The sequence below is a fragment of the Peromyscus californicus genome, unplaced genomic scaffold (genome assembly GCF_007827085.1).
Source record: "Peromyscus californicus insignis strain IS unplaced genomic scaffold, ASM782708v3 Scaffold_6__1_contigs__length_162567912, whole genome shotgun sequence".
Taxonomy (NCBI): Eukaryota; Metazoa; Chordata; class Mammalia; order Rodentia; family Cricetidae; genus Peromyscus; species Peromyscus californicus.
In genome coordinates, this window is record NW_026294584.1 from 142150062 (window position 1) to 142170552 (window position 20491).

The 20491-nt window shown below is 49.9% G+C and overlaps 1 protein-coding gene across 8 annotated transcripts in view; it reads right to left on the bottom strand.

Moving 5' to 3' along the window:
* Positions 1-20491, bottom strand: part of Tspan9 (tetraspanin 9) — a 185477-nt gene that overhangs the window by 148278 nt on the left and 16708 nt on the right. The window lies entirely within an intron of this gene.

Genomic DNA, 20491 nt, shown 5'->3' on the forward strand with positions numbered 1-20491 from the left:
CTGATCCACGGCTACTTTCTTTGACCCCATCTTGTAACTTATACTGAGTATGACTCATGGTCTGCACCCTATGCCTAGCTCATCCTCCTAGTCTATCCCAGTCTGTACTGGATGGGAAGAAAAGGCTGGGCACAAGAAAATACGGAGACAGCAGTAAGGACAGGGAAAGGACAGGGAAGGGTGGAGTAAAGAAAAGCGGGCATCCATGGGGCACAGTTCAGGCTAGACAGCTGAAGATGACCAGAGGGCACAGGAGCTGGGCAGGTAGGCTCAGGAGGAAAGATGGAGCTGGAGCAGGCCCAGTGACCCGCCCTCCATGTTGACCTGCTGGTTCCTGCCACAAGGGCTCTGAAGAGGCAGCAAGAGGCAGGTCCTACAGGTTTAACCAGCTGGGTTCCAAAGCTCAAAGCTGGGCTTCGGGGCAAATGAGAAGCTGAGGCTGTGTCCTGGCCCCGCCCCGGAACCCTGTTTGAACTTGTTCTTTCTCAAAAACTTGCCACCCTTGAGGGCTCGAGGAATTAGGAATTTGGAATTCTTCCTGCTCTCTAAAGCATACTGTAAAAGCTTTCCAGTTCACACCGGCTGAAAAGCAAACCTCTGCTGGAGGCAGCAACTGGGCCTGGACCACATCTCTCCTAAGGCAGGCAATTCAAGTGGAAGAACTTGCAAGGCTGGAAGGACCTCAGTGACCAGATACAAAGCCCTGGGGTCACAGTAAAGCCCGGGCTCAGATAGAGGAGTGATGGGCCTGAGGTCATACAGTCAGTCAAGGTAGACTGGCACCAAAATGGGGCCCGTGCCCACCAGGCCTGTGCCTTTTCTGGCCAGGGCACTTCAGACTGGTTCTTTTCACCCAGGAACATTTCCCAGAGCACAGCACACGGTCTCACACACCTCATCTCTCCGGGGCTCTCAGAAAATCAGTACTTTGAACTAAAGCCCAAGATCCCCCAGGCCTTTTGACACGGGTTAATAGCTGTAAGAGGAGGCAAGCTGGAAGAAGGCGGAGAAAAGAGAGTGGAAGGTCCAGCAGAGAGGAGGGTGCAGGCGCACGCTCTGCTGGGAGGACCACAGGTTCAACACACAGCCCCACCCTCCAGGCAGAGGCAGGGTGGGTGGGAAGGCGAGCTGTCGGGGGCTTCCACAGGTCCCCACACATCATGTGATTACCAAATCTCTAAACAGAGAAGGCCTCCTTGGGCTCAGAGCCCGGTCCTTACCTGGAGAGTAGAAACTTGGGAATCCCCCAGGCTTGAATTTACAGTGTAACCCAGGGAAGTTAATAAGCCCCTCTGAGCCTTGTGTAACCCCTCTAAAACAGATGCCAGGCACCTCTCTGGTGCACATAAGGTACAGCGGAATTGGCCAGTTAGTCATGTCACGGAGTCTGTCCTGATATTTAACTTACACCGTGTCACTTTCTAAACACCCTGAGGGCAGCTTGTCCACCATGAGGTCAGAGGATGCATTTGTGGGACTTTATGAACACATCCCCCTGGGTTGTAGGTGGGCTAACCTAAGGGACTGTGTCTGCCCACAGTACCCCGAGATCCAGCTAAGCCTTGAGTCTATGCCACTCTGAAATCTCTGGGCTCTGGAGTGGCCTTAATAATTTCACCAATAACTACTACCTAGTGGGAGGCTTTACATACCATCACCCTCTCAGTAACAGCCAGTTCAGACAGGTCTGTCATTCTGAACCAGCACAAAGCTCTTCAGAAGAAGCTGCTTGTTCTAGAGCAGTGGTTCTCAACCTTCCTAACACTGCGGCCCTTTAACACAGTTCCTCATGTTGTGGTGACCTCCCAACCATAGAATTAATACGTCACTACTTCATAGCTGTAATTTTGCTACTGTTATGAATTGTGATGTAAAAATCTGATATGCAGGATATCTATCTAATCTAGGACCCCTGTGAAAGGGCTGTTGGATACCCCCAGAGGGGTCGTGGCCCACAGCTTGAGAACCACTGTTCTAGAGACTGGAAAAAGGTATGAAGAGTGTCTCACATGGAGAGCAGCACAGTGATTCCTTTGGCCGTTGTTCATGTCACCGCAAGAATGTGCTCGGCTCTGCAGCGGTCCCTTTGGCCGCTGCCCACCTTCCCTTTGAATGTACTCTCCTCTACCACACAATCACTCTGCTCCACGTGTCTCGTGGGAATTCTTCCCAAGCGGATCATAAGGACTGGGAGCTGGGTGGAGGTGACAATGCTACCCTAGCCCTCAGTGCCTCTCCCGTGGAGCCTGTCACCTCCGGACCACCCTGATCTACCAAGCCACAAGACCCGAGGCAAACTCGGAGCCCTTAGTGACTAACAGCACAACTCAGATCTGCTGGGGGAGGCCTACTCGACATGTGTTCTGGGAGTCATCTGCCTTCAGCCTCCAGGCAGGGATGAGACAAAAGGGAGGCAGAGAGGCCCCAATCCCACGGGATGTTCTGTTCCCACTGTCTCGGAGTCCCAGAACAGATGGACAGGGGAATTTCTAAATGGCTAACCAAACACAGAAGGCTAACTAGATGAAAATCAGCCTGAAACAGAGTCAGAAAAGAGCCTGAGGGAGAGGGAAATGCCCCAAACCCAGCTCCTTCCCACGGACAGCTTCGGGCAGCATGGCCTGGTGTGGGCCTCTCAGTTCCCCAGGTTACAAAACGACAAGGTTTTTATTTCGTTTTTGAAAGATTTACTTCGTGTGTATGAGTGTCTTGCCTACACCTATGTCTTTGCAGCACCTCCTTATGTAGTGCTCACGTAGGCCAAAAAGGGTGTTGGATCCTGAGACTGAGCAGCTTACAGATGGTTGTGAGCTATTGTGTGGGTGCTGGGAACCTAACCTGGGTCCTCTGCCAGAGCACCCTGTGCTCCTAAACACTTAGCCATCTTCCCAGACCCCAAACTACAAGGTTTTCCCTCCATAGACAGCAAGAGAGAGACTGCTGGGTTCACATAGACTCCCCATGGAAAGTGGGGAGACACCCTGGGAAATAAAAACCAGACAGATAAATGATCAGCTCCTCTTGTCATTTTTCCTAGGGTGCTTTGATTAATAGGCTGCTTGTCACAACCTCCCTCTACCAACTCAAAGGCTCAGCTTTATCAGGATGGGGTGGCAGTGAGGAAAATTCACAATCCTTCTAGGAGGGCACACTGCCCAAGTGACACCCATTAGGAAGCCCATGGCTCCTGGCCGGAGCTGGTAGAGAGTGGAGCTCTGGAAGGCCTTGTCTGCTATTTTATTCTTATCATCATTCAAAGTGAAGTTATCTTCACCTTTGAGCACCGTCTTCCATAAAACCATCCTTTTGTAAAGGTGAAGATTTCTCATCCCAAAAGTTTACAACTCATTCTGGTGTGCAAACAGCAGTAGTGATGATACAGTCCCAGCCCTCCAACCCACCTCGAGCTCGAGGCCAAAAGGCTACAAACCCCATTATACACTGGAGTGTGTCCAAAAGGGAACAGGCACAAGAGATGAAGTTAGCCAAGAGGCAGCTGAAGGCACTGGCCAGCAGGCCAGGGGAGTGGATGTCAAATATTCCCAGAGCTGTCTCACAGACCACAGAGCCAGCTTGCTCTCCCAGGTCCTGGCAGCCGAGCAAGGCCAAAGGACAGTGTTCCAAAAGGAGAAGCTGAACTCCAGAGCTGCTCGGCAGCTAAAAGGAGTCCCCAGCTATGGAAATGCCAAACCCAGACTGGACTCCAGTGTGGAGGACACAGACAAGATGAGCTAGAAAGACCCTTGGATTTTCTGAGACACTCAATGTCTTCCTCTGGCTTCTATATACACATGTGCATTTGGCGCGCGCGCGCGCACACACACACACACACACACACACACACATTTCTCTCTCTCTCTCTCTCTCTCTCTCTCTCTCTCTCTCTCTCTCTCTCTCTCTCATTCACAAATTAAAAAAAAATTCTTAAAAAGAAGTTCAAGGTAGGATAGAGAGATGGCTCAGGAGTTAAGAGCACTTATTCCTCTTGCAGAAGACAGGATTCTGTTCCTGGTATCCACATGGCATCTCAACCATTTGTAACCGCAGTTCCAGTGGATCCAATGCCCTCTTCTGAACTTCGAGGACATCAAGCACACATGTGGTGCACATACATACATGCAGGTTGGCAGGCAAAAAAAATCATGCACATAAAATAAAAATAAATCTAAAAAAAAGTTTGTGATTTTTTTTGTTTTGGTTTGGTTTGGTTTGGTTTTTGTTTTTGTTTTTAGTTCAAAGACATTCTCAGCTACAAAAGAAGTTCAAGGCCAGCCTGGACTACCTAAGACTGTCTCAAAAAAAAAAAAAAGCTAACTTGAAGTGATAACATGTTACTTGTAGTTGTAGCTACTCAGGAAGCTGAGGCAGGAGGATTGCTCAAGCCTGGGAGTTAGAGACCAGCCTGGGTAACAGTGCAAGCCCCTGTCTCAAAACAACAACAAAACCAAGCCCTGCACTTAAGTGTTCATGAAAGCATAATCTGTGAATGGAAAGACAACTCAGCTCCGCCTGACAACTGATGAGCGGACAACAGACTCCAAATGTGCTCTTTCCACTGCTGGAGTTCTCTGCGGCCCATTGGGGTAGAGACACGGTTCAATCCTCAGTATCACAAAAAGAAAGGAAATAAAACTCTGACACGTGCTAGGACTTGGGTACCTGAAAACACGACACTAAGTTAAAGAAGCCAGTCACAAAATACCACATATTAGATGACTCCATCTAGAAGAAATACCCAGAGCAGGCTGCTGTAGAGACAAAGGGCGTGCGTGCTGTCCGGCGCTGGGACTGGGAATCAAGCTGGGAAAGGATGGGAGGGACTGCTAATGGGATTCCTTTCCCGGCAATGAAAATGTCCTCAAAGTGAGAGTGATGATGGCCACAGAACAGAATATGCTAAAAACACTGAATTATACACTTAAGACGGGTAAGTTTTTATGAAGGAGAATTACATACGAATAAAGCAAACCAGCTGGTTCTCTTTCCTAATTTCAATACTTTATGGGGAATGTGATAAAGGACAGAGACTATGGAGTTCATTAAGGGAAGGCAACAACTCACTACCTCTTTCCAGAGTCCAAGATGTCACTCACTCATTCAACAAATACGTATTGAAAACATAAGCCATGCAGTGCCCTACCTTGGGGGTCAGCGGTCTGTGGGCCCAATCTAACCCACTGCCAATTTTTGTACAGCCTGCAGGCTAGGAATGGTTTTTATATTTTATAAGATTGAAAAAAAAATCAAAAGCAGAATAGTATTTCATGACATGTGGAAATTATATGAAATTTACATTTCAGTATCCATAAATAAATATAATGGGAACTCAGCCATGCTCATTCACTGGTGTATTGTCTGTGGACACTTTTGTGTGACAAGGGCAGAGTTGAAGAATTGCAACAGGGACCATATGGTCTGCAAAGCCTAAGATATTTATAAGCAGGTTCTTACAGGCAAAGCTGCCCACCCCTGTGCTAGACGGGAGGGATTTGGGGGGGCAGGGGGGTGACAGTCCAGGTCTCCCTCTCTTCTCAGACACTCAAGGTGCGGTGAAAACTCTAGGGATCTGAGAACGACACTGATGAGCATAAAGCCACCAGTGGAGACACATGCAGCCATGCAAGAAGACATCTACAGCCCACGAGTGCAGAGAACACAGAGACCGCCCCACCCTGCACCAGAGTCAAGGAAGACTTCCTCCGCAGAAGGGACTGCCTGTGAATATGGGGGAGTTGGAAGGAGTCACATGTGCAAAGGTCTTGAGGAGAAAGAACTCTGGCTCTCAGAAAGGCTACTAGGAGGGTCCGAGTACAGGGGGAGGCAGGGCAGGGCTTGTATGACAGCTGCATCCCTCCCCCACCATCCCAACTCCCTGGGGAATGTGGTGGAGATCTGAGAGTTGGTGGTGCCAGACCCCTGTGCCAGGTGACCAGGCAGGAAAGGTGGGAGAATGGAGCAACTGACACTGTGTATTAATCACCCAACCAAGCGCCCATGGCTCGCCTCCTGGTATCATGCAGGACACAGAAGAAAACGATGCTCTTTTGTCTTGAAGGAGAAACGACAATGGAAAGGCAAAGCTCCAGAGCTCACAGCACCTCATGACCCCTAGAAAGCAGGTCCTTGCCCACAACAAATGCCTGCACCATGCGTCCACGGTGCTGGTGCTTTGGTTTGGATCTGCGATGTCCCCCGGAGGCCCACGTGTTGGGGAGCCTTGGAGCCCAGAGTATGCACAGTAGAGACAAAACAAGCTGTACTAGGGGACCTAGTGGAAGACAGCAGGCCACGATTGGGGGGAGGTCCCCTTGCAGGACATATCCTAGGGCAACCTGTCCTCTCTCTGCTTCCCAGCCCTCCTGAGAGGAACAGCTTTGCTCGGCCACATGCTCCTGCCATGAAACGTTATCTTGTCAGAGACTCAGAAGCAACAGAGCTGGCTGATCACGGACCAAAACCACAAGCCACAGAAGAACGTTTCCCTCCACCAGTGTCTTCACACGGCAAAGGAAAGATGACAAGCGTGCCAGGGAGCCACAGCCTGCTCCCTCCTCCAGAGATTTCCACCTCTGCCTCCACATGCTTCCCACCACCACGCCACCGCCTGCCCTGGCCCTCCTTGCTACCTTTCCTCCACCCACTAGCCTCCCTGCACTGACAGATGTGTGGTTAGTGTCTCTGGACTCCGTGACGGGGGAGGGGAAGAACCTAGAATCCAGTCACCTTGTTAATGCTTCACTCAAATGCCAGCATGCTTCAAGGATCACTAGGCCTCTGAAGAGAGGAAAGACAGAAAACACACACACACACACACACACACACACACACACACACACACACACAAACACACACACACCCCACAGGAAATTGGAAAAAAATAATCTCTCCCAAAAGCTAAACTATCACTTGTCCTCAGAGAAGAAGGCAATAGTGTATCCATGACCCCAAACAGGGTCTATAAAAGGAATCTCTAGAAAGCATAAAATCTCTTGGAACTTAAAAATTTGCTAATTAAAAGCCAGGCAGTGCTGATGCATACCTTTAATTAACCCCAGCACTCAGGAGGCAGAAGCAGACAGAACTCCGAGTTCGAGGCCAGCCCGGTCTACAAATCGAGTTCCACAACAGACAAGGCTGTACAGAGAAACCCTGTCTCGAAAAACAACAACAAAGCTAATCAAAACGAGAGAGTAGCAGCTGGGAGGGTGACACAGCAACAGGGAACTCTCCTACCCTACAAAGGTCCTGGGTTCAATACCAAGCAGCCCTCCCCACCTCTCCCCTGCAAAAAGGCAGGAAGGTAAAGCTGGAAAAAGATTTCCATGAAGCCTGGGGAGATGGCCCAGTGTGTAAAGCACTTGTCACCCAAGTGTGAGAGCCTGAGGAGTTCATCCCCCCAAAACCCACAACACAGGCTTGTGACCTCAGCACTCCTACAGCAAGATGAGAGGCAGAGACGAAAACACCACCAACTGTGTGCCAGCTGACGACCTGGTGAAACACCACCAACAGTGTGCCAGCTGACGACCTGGTGAAACACCACCAACAGTGTGCCAGCTGACCTGGTGAAACACCACCAACTGTGTGCCAGCTGATGACCTGGTGAAACACCACCAACAGTGTGCCAGCTGATCTGGTGAAACACCACCAACAGTGTGCCAGCTGACCTGGTGAAACACCACCAACAGTGTGCCAGCTGACCTGGTAAAACACCACCAACAGTGTGCCAGCTGACCTGGTGAAACACCACCAACAGTGTGCCAGCTGATCTGGTGAAACACCACCAACAGTGTGTCCCTGACCTGGTGAAACACCACCAACAGTGTGCCAGCTGACCTGGTAAAACACCACCAACAGTGTGACAGCTGACCTGGTGAAACACCACCAACAGTGTGTCCCTGACCTGGTGAAACACCACCAACAGTGTGCCAGCTGACCTGCTACAAGCAGCAGCAAACAGCGCCTGTCTCAAACACAGCAGCAGGAAGGACTGAACTCTGCACACACAGCTCATGCACGTGCCCTTGCATGCTCCTGATAGTGCGCTCTCGCTCGCTCTCTCTCTCTCTCTCTCTCTCTCTCACACACACACACACTCTCTCTCTCTCTCTCTCTCTCTCTCTCTCTCTCTCTCTCTCTCTCTCTCTCTCTCTCTCTTGTGAAAGGAGGGGACTAGAAACAATTTTTTTAATTGAACAATCTAGGAGATTTACTGTCCAAATTCAAAAAACAAGAGAAGGAAATCATCAATGAAGTGATGCAAGAAAATTTCCCTGAACTAAATAATGGAGGTTTCACAACTAAAAGAATCTAGAATGCCTAACACACTGGGTGAGAGATGATCCACATAAGGCATGTCATGGTGGTATTTGACAAAACATACCAGACTCCAGAGAGAAAAGTCATGCCACCTACAAAGGATGAAAAGCATAATGGTACTAAACTTTCTGACAGAAACCCTGGATTTCAAGGAAAATTAAGCAATGCTTTGCATATACACACACACCACACACACACCAGCTTCCAGCATACACTAAGCTAATATCAACATATTATATATGCAGAATAAGTAGCTAGTTCAGATCTGCATGTCCCACACCATTAACAAGAGCACCTACTACATGACATATTACATCACCCTGTGCACATTTGTCCCCAGTGATAGAAATGGCAGATCACTTCCTCTCTCCCAACTCCACGGCAGAGACTGTCTTCTTCTCCTCCCTGTCCGCAGCCCACCATGCAGAACTGAGTGGGCACAGGAGCGGAGGCTACACGTAAAAGGAGGGTGCAGTGGTTTCAGTTAAGAGGAAAAAAACATCTGAACTGAGTCTTCAAGGATAAATAAGGGAGACAGGCAGTGGTGCCATGGGCAGCGGGAAAGGGTGCAGAGGCTCGGGGTCTTGGCACCATCCATCAGTCTGCTGACCACAGACAAACGTTCTGGTTGACTCCTGAAACTGAGCCGGGGGTCACCATCAGGTGCTTCCTCGGTCACTTTCCACTGTATTTATTTGTTCATTTGTTTGTTCTTGAGACAGGGTCCCTCTCTGAACCCAAACTCACCAGCCTGACAGGTTGGCCAGCTGCCAAGGGATCCTTCTGTCTCCACCTCCCCAGCAACGTGCTTCCAGATGTGCACTGCCACAGCTGGCTTTTCCCTGGGTGCTAGGGATCAAATGCAGATCTTCAACTCACATGGCAAGCACTGAAGCCACTGAGCCATCTCCCCACCCCACTACTTGGGGTCACTTTATCTTTTCTGGAACAATGGGATAAAGGCAATTTAACCAGGTTAGGCATTGTGACTCATATATACCATCCCAGCACTGAGGCAGGGGGATTACCTGAAAGCCAGTCTGGGTTACAATGTGAGACCTTGTCTCAAAGAATCAAAAATGGAGGGTACGGCCTCTAAATAGGATACATGGGGACACTGAGGCAAAAGGCTGGCTCTGGGTGTGATGGACAATTCCTGGAGCAGCCCAGCAGCACCACGGGACACAGGCCACCATGAAGCCATTGTCCTAAACAGAAAGGGTGAGCTAGACCTCCCAGGAGACAGGGGCCTGGGACAGGCACCTAGTATGGGCTGGGGCAGAAGGTCCTGTGCTTGGTCCCTCTCTCCCACCCATGAAAAGATTAGAGCTTTAAGACTTGGAAGGGAGCCAGAGCAGAAACTGAGGAGGATGACAAATATAGGCTGAGCTATGACCAGTGTGTCAGGCACCTCTACCCCTTACAGCCCTGCCTGGCCACCCTGGGTTTTTACTTGCTGGGTTTCTCCAAGAGGAGACACAGTCAAGGGTGAGTAACGGCCTGGCCCCGCACCACTCTCCACGCCAGTTTATGGCGCCAACTCGGGAGACAGCACCTGCCTCCCCTTCTCCCCACAGCCACGGCGTAGTTACAAGTCTAATGTGAAGATTTCTCTGGAGCTGCTGGCAGTGTGCCGGTGAGGTTGTTGGGATTTTGTTTTCATATTTTAGTGTGTGTGTGTGGGGGGGGGGGGGGGTTGTGTGAAAGACAGAAGACAAAGTCTGTGGGAGTTGTTTCCCTTCTTCCATCTTGTGGAGGTCCCAGCGAGTGAACTCGGTTCTTGGGGCTAGGCGGTTTTACCTGCAGAGCCATCTTGTCAGGCCGGTTTCTGAATGAGAAGCAAAGTCAAGGACATGGCCACTCTGCTCTGTGGCTGGGAACCAGGGATCTGGGAAGCCAGGGAACAGTCTCCCCTCAGTAATAACTATTACTTCCAACTTGCAGAGTAGCACCAAGCCCTCAGGCTCAGGGCCCAGGGTTCTGTTGACAGTGCATTCTCAAAGTCGGGACACTCTTGCTCAGCGGTAGAAGCCAGGCCTGGCCTGTGTGGCAGGGAGCCGCGGCAGGACATTCTCCCTTCCCACCACCAGTTCCCTGCGTTGCTCCTGATAACGACACAGCTGGTCTTTGACTTCTACAGTCTAAGCAGTGCACAGCAGTACCTACTACGCACTCCATCTCCCCAGGTTCTCCCTTCTTCGTACATAACAAATGGGTAGACTGAGTCACAGAGTAAAGTCCAGGATAGCGGAGACCCTACCACTGTCAGAAACTCTCATGTCTAATCAGTCAATGGGCAGCTGCTGGGGCGACTCCAAATGTGAACCCAAACATGTGTCTTTGGGCCTGAGGTGGTGTGTACACAGGTGGGACACACACACTGTAAAAGTGAGTGGTGTGCCAGGTATGAGTGTGTGCATGAAGTCAAGGTAGAGGCTAGTGAGGGCATGTGTGAGTGCGCATGTAAACCTGCACACAAGTATAAGACACACAAGGGATCTAGTCCCCTCTCCTTAAGACAGCTAATTCAGACACCAATGTTTATGGTCAATATAAGAGTAACAAACGCCATAACTGGAAACCCAATCCCCCATCCCCCTCCCCCAGCTCTTCCCCGAGAGCCCCACTCAGGCACAGTTCCCCTCCCCAGGCTCCTGCCTCAGCCTCACTCTCTGACCTCCATTTTTACGCCCTGGATCACTTTCTTTAAAGGGAGAAAACTCTCCTTGCTTCCTCCGGGAGTGATAAATACAAGGATTACAGGGAGACATTCTGCGATCTGAAGGCCTCAAAAACAAAGGGATGATAAGATGTGGGGTGTTTAGGGGCCGACTTCACTTGGAATAGCGGGAGGTCCCTTCCCTGGGATCTCCTCTTGCCTGCCTGGGGTGAGAGCTCAAGGCCAGCCCAAGTCGGTAGCAGAAAGCCCAGGTCTCTAGACAGCAGGGCGGGTCTGCGGAGTCAAACACAAAGACTTAAGGGCGAGGGGGAGCTGTCTGCAGATGGGCACAAGTTCCCCTTCCCAAGCAGCCTCCTCCATCTGGAACCCATCTGTCTTTCCTTCCAGCAAACCAGAGCGAGAGGAGGGGCTGCCCCTCGCCCTCCAGATAGCTAGAGTAGCCCAGGGGCAGGCACAGAGTCAGCCTGACCTGTGGCCCTCAATAAGCACCCCCTTTGTCCCAGAGCACAAACTCAGACTGACCCGCACCTTTGTGTCCTTAGACACCTCAGCAAAATGGAGACCAAGCAGTGAGGAGGGGGTGGGATGGGCACTCTGAGTGCCTGAGAAAGAACAGTCACTATTGCATCATGGCCACAACCAAGGCAGCTGTCACTCCTGTGTCCAAATTCCCCCAAGGGCTCCCCTCTCCCCGACCAGAAAAGCTACAGCCTTCCGGCTGGGTGTGGTGGTCTATGCCTTTAATCCCAGCACTCAAGGAGACAAAGGCAAGCAGAGGGATAGACAGCCAGTGCTACACAGTGAGACCCTGTCTCAAACAACAAAAAGCTATAGCTTCTAGAATGGCCTTCAAGGCCCTAGGATCCCAGCCCAGTGACCTTCCCTGGGTTCATGTTCCTCCAAGGTAGACGAGCCTTTAACAGTCTCAAGGACTGGTACCTCAGGGCCGTTACACTGCCTGGCCTCCTCTGCCCTAGAGTGTTCCCCTCTCCCACGTTGATACAGGGTTCAAATCCCTTTCTTCCATCTTTCCTTACATGGCCCCTCTTCAATGAGGCCCTCTAGTCCCCGCCTGTACCCATCCTCACACGCCTTCCCCATGTTAACTTTCTCCATGGCGTTTGCCACTGTCCAATCAACTGTGGATTTCTACTCCTACAGTCTGTCTGTCTCCTCCACCAAAACATAAGTCTGTACAAGCGGGACTTTGCTGCACTCCTGCAGCTCCGGAGCCTTGAACAGTGACTGGCCCAGAAGTCCTCAGTCCTTCGGAGTGAACGAGACCTAGGTAGGACATCGAGTGTTAGCCAAGCGAAGGTGAGGATGGAAAACACATCCTAAGCCACGGTCACACACTAGTCGTGCTCCTGAGGTTCCACAACGCTCTAAGACAGAAACAGTCTTCATTCTAGCCACACTCAGGGCCACTACCAAGAGGTGACAACAAGACGGGGTAGAGGAGCACGATTTGGAGCTTGGCACTGTGGGGAACCCCACAGAAATGGAAGGCTCTGAAATGATTTCTCAGCCTCGTCCTCAGGCCCAGCTTTCAGTCCTTTAGCTGGGACCCCAGAGTGCTAAGAAGAGATCACTGAGAGATCCAGAGCCACACGGTCCCTGCCTCTAGGAATCTAGTATATTACATTCAATTCACTCCTGAATTCCCAAGACCTCAGACCTCCTGCCTGCACACTGTATCAAAAAGAGAGTTTAGTGAACAACTCACACCAATAAACCATGCAGAGAAGACAGGCAGATGACATAAAAACTCGAAAAAATATTAGTATGCAGTCAACAGCCACCATGGATACAGCTGACAAAAATTCTAAGTAAGCAGCCTCCCTCTACTTCTAAGGTTCCACACCAACCAGAAACCAAAAGTCCTGGGGAATTAAAATGTTTCTGTGTCGAACATGTCCAGACTTCCTCCTTGCCATTACTCGCTCTACAATACAGCATAAGATACTTATATTGTGTTGAGTATCATAACACAATTCATAATCCAGCCTCAAGTACCGGAGAAAAGCACTTTGGTCTGCAAAGGGTTCAGACATTTGCTGGGGAAGAGGTCAAGTCATACGTAACCTTGAAACAATTCTAACCGGATGAGAAAAATGCGTAGATTGTATGCAGATACCGCCAGTCTACACAGGAGCCCGAGCATCCTCAGACTTGAATGTCCCCAGAGAAGCCAGGAACCAGCCCCCACAGACCCAGAGAGGCAACTGTATTTTCATTATTGTCGCATCAAGGGCAAGTATGTTCTGGATCGGATACAACGGAACTGGTAGAGTCAGCCAAGGGGAATGAAAAACAAGTTTAGGAAAACTCTTTTCAGAATGGATTTTACTAAGAAAGCAGCTGTGGGAGCCGGGCCTGGAGGCTGAGGCAGAAGGACCACTGCAGGCTCTAGGTTGAGGAAGAAGAACAGAGGAAGAGGAGGAAGAGGAAGAAGGGGAGGAAGTAGCCACTGCTGCCAAAGCCCTGGAGATTACGACAGAATGTCCTCTGTCGATACTGACTATAATGATGTTGTCATTTGTATCACTGTCTTCACTGACATCCTTTGATGGAACAAGTTGGAAGCAGGAAGCAGACAGAATGCTCAGGTTCTAAGGTAGCCCACCCCAACTAGCAGCATGTGGCCTCGGTCACACTGCTTCACTGCTGAGCCCGTCTTCCTCATGTATAAAGCAGACAGATGGAGCAGAGCACCATGGATCCCACCTGATGCTGAGCTCATCTTCCCTGAACTCCATTCACCCAGCCAACAGTACCTGCTGAGTGACCACTTCCATCAGAGGCCCCTGCAGATACAGCGCATACAGCAGGGAAGAGCAAGCCTCCTCCCCAGTGCTCCCTTCCAAGCGGGCACTGACATTTGGAGCCCACATGCATTCTAGCCCCACCCTCCAAGAACATCCGGCCCTCAAATGCCATGGCCTTCTCCTTCATGGGGAAGAGGAGAGTGGTCAGTGGAGGGTCTGCAGCTGGCTAATGAAGGCACAGTCTTTGGGACAACATAGGCTTTTCTGGGAAGCTAGCAACCTGCAGAGTTACTGCAGGAAGTCCTACAACGGAGAACTCCCCGCTCCCTCCCCATTTTGCAGAGAAAGAAACTACAACCTTACTCACAGCAAACTTGTCTGGTGGCCATGGCTAAGGGGAGCAGTCAGTGCCGAGTCCCTAGGTCAAGAGTGTTCCTCTCCATCCACCATGCCCGGCTGGAAGCGCTGACAGAAGAGGAAGCAGAAAGCCAGGAGGAAGGGCTGGCAAGAGTCTAGGGCCCCGTGATACTCCCATGCACTCAGCCATCTGATCGACTTTCTCACTTCAGTCTTGCTTTCTACCTAGCCCCTGCTCCACAGCCCACCCAGCTAACTCACCCAGGGCCCATCAACCATGAGGCACACCGTGAAGAACAAGAACCAGGCAGGTCCCATGTATTTTCCTAGCCAACAGGTGAGGCTGAGAAGTTATCCCCAAAGTTCCATGAGCAGGAAGGCTGGACAAGGGCTTGAGAGATGCTAACACTGGCCCTACCCAGAAGGTTCTTTGGCTTCTGATTCCTCCAGAACTGGCCTTTCTCTCTTCCATCTCTCTCCAGCCAGGAGCCACCACCCTTCTCGGTATGCAATATAGCTTGACCTCCCTGCAGTCATCTTAGCAAATGGGAAGCAAGGGGAGGAGCTTCAAGGGCCTCTCAGACAAGGTTAGACAACCAGTCACCAAGCCCACCGTGTGCAATGCACTGTCCTAGACCTGTGGGTGACAACTCCATGACAGCTTCCAGTCCTTGAGATCCCCAAGGAAGATCCAGGAGACCCAAAGGAGCAGATCAAGGGCAGCACTTCCACCTTGAGAGCCCTTAGAGCAGAACCACTGGAGCCTGCAGGCAGGCTGAAAGATGCATGGAGTTCCCAGGCCACATGGTGAGAAAGTGATGGGCCGGTCAGTCATCTCCACCTCAAAGATGTTGTGTGTCCAAATAAGGAGACAACACGACAAGCTGCTGACAAGAGGGCAGTCAGGATGCTAAAGACAAGAGCAGATGGCAGCTGGGGGTGGGAGCTGCCAGTCGGAAGGCCTCCGAGGGGAAAAAAAAACCACTTAGGCAAGGAAGTAGCATGTTCACAGTTGACATGAAGAGGCAAAGAGCACACTGCGTGCGTGTGTGTGTGTGTGTGTGTGTGTGTGTGTGTGTGTGTGTGTGTGTGCGCGCGCGCACAAGGAGCACAAGGGAGGGAAGGCTGAAAGGCAGATAGAAATCACGGGGCCCTAATTAAGTTGTAAGATTTAGAGTTGAGTACACGGTATTTAAGAGATTACTTCATACAATGCCACATCCCAAACACGACATCCCTCACCAGCAGACATGGGATTTCATTTAAATCCCAATAGCTAGCCACCTCCCAAGGTGCCCCTTCCTCTTAGATGGCTTTAAGTGTGGAAAAGCTTGTCCTGGTCATGGCCCCAATCCCAGTCCCCTGGAATCCCTAACCTGTATCTGTAGGCTGGGCTCTCATTCCCACACATGATGAAGGCTATAAGTTATATGCCCTCCTCCATCACATTTCATAAAAATAATTTCCAGACAAAATGAATGTTCCTAAGACTCTCATCCAGTTCCCACACCATGTCATTTCCACCCTCCTAGTCACCTTCCTCTAGATGAGTTCAGATTCACCAGTGTCCCAAGCAGAATTTAAAAATCCAATGCTGAGCTGTATATGGTGGTATACACCTATAATCCCAGCACTTGGGAGACTAAGTCAGGAGGATCAAGAGTTCAAAGCCAACCTCAGCTACATACTAAGTTTTGGATCAACCTCAGCTACAGAACAAAACTGTTTCAAAATAAACAAGAAAAAAATATACCCAGTAAGTTTAGATGTAGTCTGAACTCTTACAAGCCAGGCTCTGCACTCAGACCAGTGGTGTTCTTAACATGCTGGGGGTGTGGCTCACTGGCTAGTATACACAAGGCCCTGGGCTCCAACCCAACAAAAACAAAGCAATAGCAAACAACACCACCAAAAGTCTCCTTAGCTACCAAACGCCACTGGTAGCTTAAATTTTCTTCCATCTATTCTGTTATTCATTCAACAATGCTAAGTACTGGAATTGCCTTATTGTCTTTGTAGTAAAGGGGACAACCACCTTGGAGAGATAAATGCAAAGCCAGATGAAATTGTGGGGGGAACAACACGCTGTTAATGGGGTCTTGTGAGATTTCTTACTGAATATACCCACTCCAGGGGGGAAGGGTGGGTGGCTCCAGGGACAGCTGAGGCCCAAGAGGAGTCTTAAACTACACAGGGCTCCAGTCATGATGAGTACAACTAAGAAACTAAACAGAGGCATGAAACTGCCTCTGACACCGGACCAGGGGCAGCACGGGCCTGAGATTCCTGAGAAGGGAAACAAGGGAGGTGGGTCCTACGGCCATGAGCTGACAGCCTTGGCTTGCTTTAAGATGGACTCCAAGTGGACTGTGCTTCCTCACCAAGCTTAGGAGACAAAAACTAGAGCTCATGCAGCTAGGACTTTTAGGGCAAAATACCAGAGAAAAGGGGACTCAAGGGAGAGAATGCAGAAACCTGCAGGGGAACCCCCTACCCCACTCCACCCCCAGAGTCCAGTTGATCCCCACATTACCAGGGTGAAATTCTAAATACTGGGAAAAGAACCACTGCCCATCAGTACCCAAACCATCTGTGGAGCACACACATCCAGAGAAACCTCATCCATAGGGCATTCAGTAGAGTCCTCGGGAGGGTGTTGCCCCGTAGTGAGGTTAAATTAGCCCTAGGCTACAGTCTGCTTTAGATCTACCCTTTAAGAAGCTTAAAAGCAAACCTAAAATGTATGAAACTGATCCCAAGTCACTTAAATGCATGCCGGAATAAGGTCCAATACTATCTAAAGAAGTACAACAAAACCTAGCATCTGTCAATACTAAACTCACACTAACTAACATCCAATCAACACTTAGCAAGCCCTAAAGAAGCGGAAAGATCAATGGGTACAATCCACAGCAAAATGAGAGACAGTGAGCCTCATAGGCAAGTGGAGACAAAACGAGTTTTACAGGTATGTTCATGGCAGAAGGGAAATATGACAGAAGGAACAGAAAAGCTGTGAAAGACTCATATGACCGTCTAGAGGTGGAAATTACAGTGTCTGCGATGAGAAATATGCCAGAGGGGATTCAGTCACATCAGACACTGCAAAAGAAGAGCCGTGTGCTTGAGACCTAATGACAGAAACTGTCCAAAGGGAAACACAGAAAGGACGGGACAGTCAGCACACCAGCAAGCTACAGACAGTATCACAGCCTAGCAGCCATGTCCCTGGAGTTCCAAAAGAAGCTAAAAGCAACTGTTGAACTTGCTAAAACAATGCTCACAAGCAGACAAATCCAGAGAACAGGAGAGAATTTTGAGACGCTGATGTGACCTTTGAACCCTCAGATTGCTGAGCCACCATGGGGTCAGGCTAGCTGAGATGAAGCCCTGGTGCATCACAGAAGTGACACAAACATCCTACCCATATAAGTCCTTCCTCTTGCCACCCCTGGAACGAGGGAGCTCTTAAGCCAGGAAGCATGCAAGCATCACAGCCTCTTACTTTATAGATAAAAGAAATCTAAGGCTAGTCAGGCGTGGTGGTGCATGCCAGCAGTCCTAAAATTTTGGAAACTGAGGCTGGGAGATTGTAAGTTAAAGGCCAACATGGGCTACATAGTGAGACCCACTGAAAAATAAAAAATAAAACTAAATAAGGGCTAGGCATGCAGCTTCATGGTAGAATGCTTGCCTAGCATGAATAGAAGCCTGACCATGATCTCCAGTACCCCCCCCCGAACCCCCCCCCCCCCCCACACACACACACACTCAGGCTCAGAGAAGCAAGTGAGAATCCTGGGCTGCTCTGGGCTGCTCTGTCCTGTCACCCTGCACTGCTTTAGTTGACCTCATGTGTGAACATGTGCTTGTCCACTCCAGCTCCCAACAGACAGGTAAGCACATATAAAGGTTCATGTCTGTCATCCAGCCCTCAAGGGCTGAGGGATCATGAATGAGGGGCCAACCTGGGCTACATAGTGAGATCTCATGACAAATACGAAGGGGGGGGGGGCTGCAAGGGACCCAGCGTCACAGAGAGGGTACTCCATACTCACCCATGGGTTCTAGGGGAGGCAGGAGGAAGTGAGGCCCCCTGGAGATCTAAAGGCAGAGCGATTGCCAGTCAGTCCTCCGTTTGAAAAGGACAGAGAAACAGTGAGACAGAGAGACAGAGAGACAGAGAGAGAGTCTGAACCGCTGGCACAGTCAAAGGCTGTTACCAGGCAACTCCCCAGGGAGGGATGGGAGTGGGGGGAAGGACATTCCTCCGGCTCCTGAGTCCTGCTCCTTATCAGATTGGCATTGAGCCCTGCACTGTACTCAGCATCCCCTTGACCAGGCAGGCTCAGGGAGGAAAGGGGGAGCAGAAGCCTCTGGAACTTTCCTTCTCCCCATCCCACCCTCCCTCAGGCCCCACTTCCATTGTGGGCTCTGGGTAGGGCAGTGGCACCTCTTGTCAGAGGTTAAGCAAATTCTCGGCTATTCCTGGAGCCTTGATTTTTATCAGCCTTCCATTCTGGTCAATTCTGAGGGGCCAGAGGCCGGGCATGCCAGAGAGAGCTCAGCCCGACCCACCAACCCCAAAATAACCCCACACATGCCTATCTCAAGTCCTTATGGACTAGGTCATTTGGGAACATGTCCTGCAAAGTTGCCCACAGGCCAGAGAGATCACCATACTGCAAGCCTTACTCACCAGGAGCCTGGGTGGGGGTGGGGGAGGGTAGTGAACAGTGCTGAGGAAGAAAAGAAAGAGAACAGTCTAGGATGTGGGGGGACACAAGAGACCAAACAGAGATAAGGATCAAGAAACTCTGTCTCCTGGCTCCTCTGTCCAACTGCCCAGGACCCAGGAGAACCAGCCTCAGTTTCCCCAAATGTGAGACCTCCAAGCACACATCCCTTTTCCCTCAGCATTCTCTCCAGAGCCTTTGGGAAAGACAATGTACTTCTCAGCTTCCAGTACCTGCAAAAGGAGCTCCTGACCTGAGGCAGGCTTCTGTCTCCTCCCCACAAACAGTTTAAACCACGAGACTGAGGATAGATGGTTAAATCCAGCCAGCTAGCTCTCAGTCCTAGACCAATAGATGTGATCAGGAGCATCTTTCTTTTTAGATTACACATGCAGCATTTATCCATTCAAAACATAAAAGAGGAAGCTGATTATGATGGCATAAGCCTGCATTCCTAGCACTCAGCAAACCAGGGCAGAAAGATTATGATTTCAGACCAGCCTTGTACTATAAGTCAACTGTGATTCCATTTTTAAAAAAAAATAAAATAAGCAGAGCCTGGGGTATATAGCTCAGTGGTGGTGTGTGTGCTAAGCATGCATCGAGCCAGGTTCTGTCCCCAGCATCAAAAGAAGGAAAGCATGTGAGTGTCCGTCCATCAGGCTCCAAGCAACACAAAACCAGGAAAAACTCCACTGAGGAGAATCCCAGTCTCTGCTCCCCCAAAAGGACAGAGACCACGTGCATTGAGAGTGATCTGGGAACACAGCAGACATGTCTCTTGTACATTCATTTATCTGTAGAGGCTAAAAGTTAAAGTCCAGAGAGTCACAGAGCCTAGGTCACAAGAGCCTGGGAGAATATGGGCATGTCAAGGGAGAGCGGAAGAAGGGTTTGGAGGCAGAGGGTGCAGATGGGATGTCTGGGCATGGAAGGGTCTCCATAGCAGAAATAAGCAAGCGTTTTAAGATAACTGAGATGATGTTTTCTTGTTGTTATTTCTGTTGTTTGAGACACTATGCAGCCCTGGTTGTAAACCTTGATGGCCTTGAATTCACAGAGGTCCACCTGCCTCTGACTCCCAAGTACTCAAACTAAAGACATGTGCCACCACATCTCACAACTGAGAAAACACTGAATGTTCTCCACAAGGAAATGATAGATGTATAAAGTCTTAGCCTGATCTGATCACTGCATACTGTATATATATTTGGGGATATCATGCTATACCCCATAAATTACTATGATCAATTAAAATGAAAATATAGGCTGGGAGTGTGGCTCAGTGGTACAGTACTTATGCTTAACATACATTAAGCCATAGGTCTGATCCCCAACACCAAAACAGTTATTATTGCTGTGTGTGTGTGTGTATCTGTCTGTCTGTCTATTTGTCTATATGTATGTCTGTGTGTGTGCACCCTGTGCATGTGCCCCACCAGTAGAGAATGCCAATAGAGGCTGTATTAGTTCTGGGCCTAATGTTAACTCTGTTTGACCAGAGGCCACAGACCAGGTCCACCCTACTGGGTTAAGAATATGGTAGCAGTAAGGCTTTGGTTCCTGGCATAAATTAAGACTGTATTCAAGACACTTGGTTTAAAAGCACCACTACCACAAAATAGCACCTT